The sequence below is a fragment of the Vombatus ursinus genome, unplaced genomic scaffold (genome assembly GCF_900497805.2).
Source record: "Vombatus ursinus unplaced genomic scaffold, bare-nosed wombat genome assembly UNPS02014793.1, whole genome shotgun sequence".
Classification (NCBI taxonomy): Eukaryota; Metazoa; Chordata; class Mammalia; order Diprotodontia; family Vombatidae; genus Vombatus; species Vombatus ursinus.
Genome location: NW_020954571.1, coordinates 10,824,795 through 10,831,965, shown reverse-complemented (window position 1 = coordinate 10,831,965; position 7,171 = coordinate 10,824,795). Strand labels below are relative to the sequence as shown.

General features: G+C 41.4%; 1 pseudogene; it reads right to left on the bottom strand.

Moving 5' to 3' along the window:
* Positions 1-4,843: 4,843 nt before the first annotated feature.
* On the bottom strand, positions 4,844-6,747 carry LOC114048564 (annotated as a pseudogene).
* Positions 6,748-7,171: the final 424 nt, after the last annotated feature.

The window sequence follows — 7,171 nt, the reverse complement described above, 5'->3', positions numbered from 1 at the left end:
CCCCAGAGGAACTTTGCAAAGTCCCAAAAGCTTCAGGTTCTTTTCAGATTCTGTGGATGCCAGTACAGCTATTAGGATTCTCTTACCCTCAGTACACGAATAGCCCACCTTCTTTCCAGTCACATAGGTCCTTGAATATGTCTTTTATACCACTTCTCAAGGGCAAGTCATTGTTAGTAATATGTTATAGCCTAGTTACACCTGCCATTCATCTTCACATTGTCGTTGATTCTGAAGTTTTGATTCTTTTGAAATTATAGTGTTCTGTGATTCACAATTGAATATAAGCAGTATCTGTAAAATGATTATTTCTTCAAAAGGGCAAAAAAATTACATAAACACACACATAACACTAAGTATAGGCTACACTCTGATTTTATACAAACCATATTTGGGAAAAAAGCAGCTAGTTGGCACAGTAGATAAGAGTACTGGGCTTAGAATCAGGAATACTCATCTTCCTGAGTTCAAATCTGGCCTCAGATACTTACTAGCTGTATGACCCTGGGCAAGTCACTTTACTCTGCCTCAGTTCTTCACCTGCAAAATGAGTTGGAGAAGGAAATGGCAAACCACTCTAGTATCTTTGCCAAGAAAACTCCAAATGGGGTCACAAAGAGTCAGACGTGACTGAAAAATAACTGAACAATAAAAAAAAGGCCTGCGTGTAATCATGGTTGTGAGTTAGGACCAATACAGGTATTTATCCATAGTATTGATCAGTGAATGAACATTTATTAAATGCCTACTATATTCTAAGCTATGTGATAGGTGCTTGGAATATAAACTCAAAAATTATGTAGTCCCTGATCTTGGGAAACTTACGTTCTGAGGCAGCTGGTGATGTAGTGAATAGAGCACTGGGCCTAGAGTCATAAAGGCCTGAGTTCAAATCTGGCCTCAGACACTTACGAGCTATGTGACCCTGGGTAAGTCACTTAACCTCAGTTCCCTTCCGTTTCCTTACCCATAAAATGGGGATAATAATTGCACCTACCTTGCAGAGTTGTTGTGAGCATCAAATGAAATAATATTTCTAAAAGTCCAGGACACGGCACGTAGTAGATGCTATATAAATAAACAAACAAATGAATAAATGTGTAGATATATAGATATATATGTATATGTATATGTATATATGGTGATTATACATACATGGTGATTTCCAGGGTGGAATGAAGGAGGTAGCAATCGGAAGAATCCAGAAAAGGCCTAATGTAGAAGGAAACATTTGAGCCAAGCTCTGAACATCAAGATTCTAAGAGGCAGCACTGAGAAGGAGAGCACATTCTAAGCATATGAGGAAACCTGTGCAAAGGGACCAAACTGGGAGATGGAATGTTATGTGTGAAGAACAGCAAGAAGGCTGATCTTCAGTTTGGCTGAACTATAGAGTTTGCAAAGGGGAGGGATAAATAATAAGCCCAGAAATGCAGGTTACGAAGGGCAGTTGATTCTAGAAAGATTTGTTCTTGATCTTACAGTTAATAGGGAACCACTAGAGTTTATTGGGCATCAGTAGTATCAGTAATTGTATTATCTCTCAGACTAGTGATGAGGAAAGTACTTCCTAAAATTCAGAGTGATATATGAATGCAATTTATTATCATATGTACATTACTGCTATCTATATAATCCATCTATGGTAATTATATACACTTTGCACATAATAAGCACTTAGTAAAGGTTTTTTCATTCATTCTTTTCTTTTTTCCCTCCAAGGACTATTAGGTTGATTGCTGTCAGGGAGCTCTGTAATGTTCTGGAGCTTGAAACAATCATTTTAATGTCATCCGAAAGACCTCCCCATCTACAGATGGAGGATTCTGTCCTCTATTTGGACTCTATACAGGGCTTTCTTGATGATAGTGGAGAATACCTTTGGTGGGTATATATGCATCAAATAGTTTGGCCTTATTCTTCCAGGGTAAGGCTGAATTACATCTCCTCAAGGAATACCCTTGAGAGGTTGAAATGTCTTTTATGCTGCCAGATTGGGTGCCCATTCCAGTGTGTTCCTCCTTCCGTTAGCCACCAGTGACTAGTTCCCTTGATACACTCAACCAGTTAATATTGATTATTTTTTACAAAGGGACTTTTACTTCAATGATTAAGAAACACAGAAATATAAACATTCCTCCCAATACTTTGGGGGCATATTCTCCCCTGTTCTACCTCAGGCCCTAGGAAGTATGGGCTCAGACTTTATGCAAGTTCACCAGGGCATTGGTCTCACCAAATATAAATCCAAGGGCAGCATCACTGTTAAGCTGAATAATCCTCTCAGTTACTATTGGGTCCTGAAAGTATTTCCCTACTACTCAGGGCTTCAAAGCTTAACTGGCTGGCTACAAACCCAAACATAGACTCTACTCCTAGACCTCCTGGTGACTCACTCTCCTGACTTTTCTCCTTTTCTTTCTTCTTCCTTCTTTTTAAAATTGGGTATAGGAAAGGCCTCATTTCCTTCACCACTGAAATGTCACAAGATGCAAAGGACTCAAAGGTGTGTGTGTGAAAATACAGAAAACATAAAATATTCAATAGCCTTTGTATTTTCCCTGGAAATTAAAGACCCTTTTAGAGACTCCTGAACATTCCACATTCACCTCTGACCTGCACTATCTGGGCAGATCAGATATTCACAGAAATTCTGGCAAAGTCTGATTGGCAAAGTCTGTTCCACCTGCCCACCCAAGACAACTCTCTTTAGTCCTTTGGGTACATGTTGATATTGGCAATAGTACCTTTTTTCCCTCAAAAGAAAAAAAAATATATATATGTATATTATTGCTCCATTATATACACACACACACACACACACACACACATACATATATACATATATATTACTATAAGGAAAATCTTTTCTTGTTGCACAGCTGCTGCCCCTCTCAGGATCTTGGGAACTCTTGAACTGATGAGGTAACCCCCTTGTCTATACATGTCCATTTCTCAAGATTTTGAACCTGTGCTCAACAAAGAAAAAATAAAGGAAGAAAAAAGCCTAGAATATTCCCCTTAGCAGGGATTCTGGTTTGATTAGGCAAGCACGTGTTCAGCTGGTATATGCTTCTGCTACAAGACATCATTGCCACTGGAGATGGGGAGAAGAGAGAAAATCCTCTCCTCTCTTGCTGCTAAAATTCCAAGGGAGAAAAAGCAGAGTCCCAAAAGAGGTGGGAGTTTTACTATTATTAGCTGCCTCTGCTGACCTTCCAAAACACACAGAGCCACAGAGTCTAAACTTTACCTAAAATGAATGAACAAATGAAGAAACAAAAAATCAAAGCCCATATTCAGACTGTGTGGGCCAGCCTCAGAAAGAAAGGATCTGAAGTCCCTTCCTTTACAGCATTGTTCCTCTTTTCTCACCAGAAAGCTGCAAGGCAGGAAGAAATCACACCAAGAAAAGGGCCAAGTTCTGGTTTACTAGTGAGTGCATTTTGAATTCCCTCTCCTCCTCTCCCCAAGTTCCTGAGACATGGCCAATCAAAGAAGCTTCTCTCCACCACATGGTTAGCAGACTAGAACCAGTTATAGAATGTCTACTTGTGCTCCAAAGTACTTATGATGACTATATCAGCTGAACATTCTGCATGTGCTCGTAAGAGCCGGTTCATTGTTTCATCCCCCAATATTTATCTGTTTTATGCCTTACTTGATAATGATGATCAAGAAAATCAATCTATAAGCATAATTCAAAATAACCCTTGCCCTCAAGGAGCTTACATTCAATTGAGGGAAGAACTGTTGAATGACATTATCCCTGTGTTTGTATTCATCACAGAATCTTTTATGAGTTTTAGAAGAGTTTTTTTATTGTACTTTACTGATTCAAACTTTTTTTTGGTAGTAACAATAAACACAGTAGGATCATGTATTCCCCATACCTTTCAATCAATTACGTGACTGCAAAGATGTGATCTGTTGTAGAAAATTGTCTGCAAGAGCCCATGTATTCCCTTCATATATTTTCATCAAGGACACTCCAGGTATGTACATAAGTTAATCTCAAAAATTTTACAGAGATGAACACATAACTATATAGATCAGTTGTTGCTAATGTCTTCTCAGTCACCATTTTGGGATGATAATACTCTTAACACATTTTCAATGAAGAATTCTGCAGGAGAAGTAGCATGAAGACTGTTATCAGACAGGTTTATTACCAGAAAGAGGGGGCCAATCACAAATGGAAAGTGAGGGGTAACCAATGTCAAGAGATCTAGAGGAAGCCCCCAGATCTATGGGAGGATGTGAAAGAGAATTAGATTAGGTTGAAATCTCCAACAGTGATGGGAATACCCACACTGATGAGATCAATGTCTATTAAAGTATTGAAATGTTGAAGAAATGTCACCCATGGTTTCTTCCAATCATTTCACATACTTCTTTGAAATATATTGAAAATCAATCCCTCAATGTTTTGAAAAATATATTAAATCCAGTACAGATTTCTTTGTGTATACTTTGTCAGATCCAGCTACTTTTCTTTTTTTAAATTTTATTTTTTTTCAATTAACAAAAATCTATTCTCTCCCTCCCACCTCCCTTCTCCCACTGAAAACAAAACAAAGCAAAACCCTTGTAACAAATATGCATAGTCAAGCAAAACAAATTCCTGCATTGGTCATGTCCAAAAAATATATGTCTCATTCTGCACCCTGAGTCCATCACCTCTCAGTCAAGAGATGGTAGCATGTTTCATAATGGGTTCTCTGGAATCATGGTTGGTTATCATGATGATCAGAGTTCTTAAGTCTTTCAGCTGTTTGCCTTTACAATATTGTTGTTCCTGTATAAATTGTTCTACTGGTTCTGCTCACTTCACTCTGCATCAGTTCATACAAGTCTTCCTAGGTTGCTCTGAAACCATCAATTTCATCATTTCTTTGTTTAAAAATAGAAAAACATTTAATAGTCATATTTAAAATTCAACTTAAGCCTTAAATTCAATTTAAATATTACCAAATTATTTTTAGTTTTATGATCACAAATTTCGAAGTTAGACTACAACATACTTCACACATAGATACCTTTAAAGACTTTACAAGCAAGGATCTGACATAAACAAATTCAGTTCACTCGCACCAGGGACTTGGGATGTTTCACTAGGTCAGCCCATTAACAAATATTTTTAGTTCCTCATTAAATACTGCTTTTAATGAAAACTTTAAAGCACTAAGTGGATGACATCTGATTAATATGCATGTATTCATGGAAACACTACCAGTAATCACCCTGAAGCACAAAGAAATCCAAACAATGCCCTACAAAGCATGCTTAAGGGGTTAATGGCTCGCCTGGTCTCGATTATGACTATGGCCCAAGCTGCTGTCCTTAGACTGGTTCCCTCCTCTACTGCATTCCCCATTACCAGCTTCCTCCTTTGCTCCAGGTGAGATCATATCCGCTAGGGACGGCTTCCCTTTTACCAGGCCCACACTCCCGGAAGCAGAATTTGGATCGGAGGAATCCGCTTCTTTCTGTTTGTTATGATGCTCTAAAAAAGACTCCCAACCTTTCAGTCTTTCTTCCCTCTCTCTTGATGTCTCCTCCACCTGAAAATCAGTCACACCATCCCACACTTCCACGTTTAATTGACGACCGCCAAACCACCTCCCATTGAGGGCTTGTATACACAGGTCAGCTTCTTCTGGCTCCTTGTAGGACACAGAGGCCACCCCGTCCGGGTGTCGGTCAAAGAGAAGGACTTTCTTGACTTGCCCAAACTTTTCACACTCTGTTCGGAGGTCTTCCCGGATCTCATTCAGTACCAATGGATCAGCCTCGAAATCCTTCGGGTGGAACATGTTCTTGATGATAACCACCCGCTCATGCCGCATTCGAGTAGTATTGGCTTTCTTCTCAGGTCGCCAATCCAGCTGTTTTTGTTGCTGAGACATCTTTTTCCTGTAGTCTTTGCATTTCTTCTTCTTTTTACTGGCATCATATTCTCCCTTTAGCTGAAATTTTGCCATTTCCACATGCAACTTGTAGCCTCTGATTTCATCATCATCCAGAAGTCTTAATGCTAGATCCACAGATTCCCTCTTCAAATAACAGCAAAGTCCATCTCCTTTAAGATTTCCTTGTTTATCTTTATAAAGCTTGATTTTGTATTCTTCTGTCTGTGGGTCTCTCATGATGATGCCACATTTGGACATGAGCTGCACAAATTCATCCTTTGTAATGTCTGGAGGTAAGCCAGTCACATACACATTTGTATTTTTGTCTTCCTCGACATGAAACCATCCTGGTTCAGGCTTTCTTTTTTCACCTTTCTGTTTCTTTTCAGCATTTTGTGTGGCTTTTTGATCTGTCGGTTTTTGTGATGCTTTCACATCCACATCAGCCTGCTTCTCTTTTTGCCCACCGGAAGAAGAGGAGCTATCAGCAGGGAACCCATAATTAGCCTGATAATTGGCAAGGAAATCTTCCGTAATCTTAGGGAACCAAGCCTTCTTGTCCCGGTCCCACTCGTAGGCGGTGCCATCCGCCGGGTCCACGAAAGTGTAAGGGTCATCGCCCTCGGGGCCCTCCGGCGAGCCGCTGGCCGCGAGCCTGGCCTCCTCCTGGAGCTGCTGGAGCCTCAGCTGTTCGTTGAACTCCTCGTTGACGTCCCGCCTGCAGCTGCTCATATCTCCGCTCTGGGCAGGCACCTCGGGCGCTCAGTCCCGGTGGGATCCCCGGACCTGGGGAGGCAGCGGAAGAAGAAGGAGGACGCGGGAACACGTCCGGGAGGGGAGGGGCGGGGCGGGGCGGGGCGCGGGGAGGAGAGGAGGGCAGTGCGCTTGCGCGGGCCGCGGCTGAGCTAACGGCGGCTGCAGAGGCGGTGGCTGCGGCGGCCGCGGCTGTGGTGACGGTAGTAGCAGCGGCAGCTGTGGTGGGCTGATGCAACTGCAGCTGAGACCCGGGCCGGCCTCCCTCCCGGCTTCATTTCTGATAGCGCGAGCGTTCCTCTAGGTCCGCGTGCCGTGGTAGACGCAGCCTGTCCCCAAGTGATGGGCAGCCCCATAGTTCCCCGTTCTTTGCAGCCACAAAAATAGAGCTGCTGTAAATATTTTTGTGTATAAGGGACTTAGGTCCTCTTCAGTGTTTTTTAAAGATATAGACCAAATATACATACATACATGCATACATATATACATATGTACTACACACACAT